Raw genomic sequence first — 2597 nt, forward strand, 5'->3', positions numbered from 1 at the left:
GTCTCCTTTTTTCTAGGACTAGCTTTAATGACAGGCAAAGCAAACTGAGGCCTGGAGCCTGACATCCTATGGGATATCTCTTCTTCTTTCCTAGGCCATAGCATCTTTCATTGATATTTTTTAAAAAAATAGAGTATAATTGCCTTTTATTATACTATCATCTAATTATGGAGTACTTTGAATTCACATTTCCTTTGCTATTCTTTTATGATATCAGGTTAAAGATTCCAAATCCATAGTAATTTGACTGATTATCCAAATATATAGTTAGTACAAAAAATAATACTATTTGGCATTCCTGTTTACTAATTAAAAGTAGTGCTGATAATATATTATGGATCAAGTCCAAAGATATTATCACAACCCGTAGTATATCAGTGGATTACTTATCAAAATAAAATGGAGACAGTGTCTCTCTTGGATCATTCTACCAGTGTCCCCACCTATTTATGTCTCTTCTGGTATGTGTCTTCCTTTGCAGCTAATGAGATATAATACCAGTGGTCATGCTCTATATGCTTTTCACCTTTAACTACTTTTCTTAATAGGTTGATGTATTTTGCTCTCTCATGGGTAATATCTAACACAAACAAGTCAAAGACTCTCATGCATTTAATTAAGAGAAATATATTAAAAAGGAAGAAATTGATAGCTTTAATAAAAGTTTTAATAAAATGAATGACTTGTAGAACATATCCATATTGAAATCCTTTTCAAGATAAGTTAAGGCATCTCAGTTAAGCTGAAACTGGATTCTAGGAAGGAATATATAATCCCAAACATTATTTTGTTAAAAATGATTTGTTAGAATTCCCTCCTGCTTACCAGGAACTCTCTCTTCTGTGGTATGAGACATTTTTTTTTTCAAACCTTTATCAATTATTTTTTATTCCTTTGATGTGCTGCCTTATTTATAAATCTGTTTTAACATACCAGATAGTTTCCCCTTACCCCATCTAAATTCCCCCCTGCTCCCCTTCTCCGCTCCCCCCCCCTCCCCCAGGCAGATCCAAATTTGGTAGACAAATTCACCTGCATGTTGTTACCTTTTGACTGGACTTGTGGTTACAAGTGAGATTAATTGGTCGATGAGACCATTCTAGTCACAACTTGAAAGCTTCTTTTTTTTATTAGGGGACTGCAAAACAGGCCATATTTGATTCAGATTCAGCCTGACTTGGAGACAATGATTCAATTTGTTGATTCAGATCACTGTCCCCAATTCTACTTGGATGAATCTGAAGATTCCATGTTGATTCAGATTTGGACATAGACACAGCTTTAAATGTTTTTTCTACATACTTGGAGGTGCTGGGCATGGTTTGTGAATGCTGTAATGGTGGGGGCAGATGAAGCATCCCACAGGAGCATGGGAGGAGCGGTGGGGCGCATGCTCAGTTGTGAACCCAGAACTGGAGCAGAAGTACTTCCAGTCCACTTCCAGGTCCACTGCCAAGCATTGGGGGGGGGCCCACCTGCACCCCTCGGCTCAGCAATTGGCCATGGGGGGACCCCAGGTGCTCCCCCAGATCCAGGAAACATCAGTCACCAAGCTGGGGGTGGTCCCCCGCGTGCTCCACAGTGGACCTGGAAGTGTACTGGAAGTGCTTCTGGTCCACTTCTGGGTCTGCTGCCGAGTGCACTGGGTGCCTCCCAACACTCCCATGGTATGCTCCATATGTCCCACCATCTCAGCATTTAAACATGTAAAGCTGTGCCTATGTCCAAATTGTCTAATCTTTCTGAATCTCTCTGAATCAATTTGATTCAGAGAGATTAAAGGGCCTCCTAATTCAATTCGGATTCAGACATTTGGCCACAAAATCGGGCCAAATCTCCACCGAATTGAATCAGTAAATGAAGCTTCTCACAGCCCTATTTTTTACTACAAGAAGCATCATGTACATGCTGGCTTGTTTGGGGGAAAAAAAGGTTTTTTTAAGGAAAGATAACCTTTTTTCAAACTTCCATTCTAGTTCCCAGTCACAAAAATAGTTCTTGGTCTTCAAGCTCTTTATGGTTAGAAAGATCTAACTCTCAAAACTCCACCTAAACATATAATTATCTGCCATTTAAGGACATTTCTTACTGGGAAGTAAAAGGCCTCTTTTAAAACTCTTCTTGAAAATGTGTCGCTGAAGAAATGATGATACATTCATATCAAATATTTTCCCACTCCTTTGGACCTGAATTGGCTAGATAAGTAGTAAAGATTATAATATCATTAAATTAGTCAACTAATTGAACCTCTCATGCTCAAATTGTAAGCAGGTTTTGGATTTTCTCTATTTAATTTATTTGAAATGTATTTATTGATTTAAAGATGTCAGGGTGACTGGAGTAAAAGATACATTGGAGGACAATATTAGGATTTTAAATGACCTTAGCATACCTTTTTTAAATTTACTATAAAATGAATATAATATAACTAATGCAAGTGCAAGGAACTGCACTTAGGATGGGACAATCAACTGCACAAATGTGAAATGGGGAATAACTGGCTAGGATGCAGTACTGCAGAAAAAAATCCTGTATATTATAATGAACCACAAGCTGAGAGACAACAATGAAATATTGTTGCCAAAAAAAAAAAAAAA

The 2597-nt window shown here is 37.7% G+C and overlaps 1 long non-coding RNA gene across 1 annotated transcript in view; it reads left to right on the forward strand.

The window, feature by feature from the left end:
* The window catches only part of LOC109290103, an 11908-nt gene that overhangs the window by 8141 nt on the left and 1170 nt on the right, over positions 1 to 2597 (forward strand). The window lies entirely within an intron of this gene.

Source organism: Gavialis gangeticus, unplaced genomic scaffold (genome assembly GCF_001723915.1).
Source record: "Gavialis gangeticus isolate Ggan-Ray unplaced genomic scaffold, GavGan_comp1, whole genome shotgun sequence".
NCBI lineage: Eukaryota > Metazoa > Chordata > Crocodylia > Gavialidae > Gavialis > Gavialis gangeticus.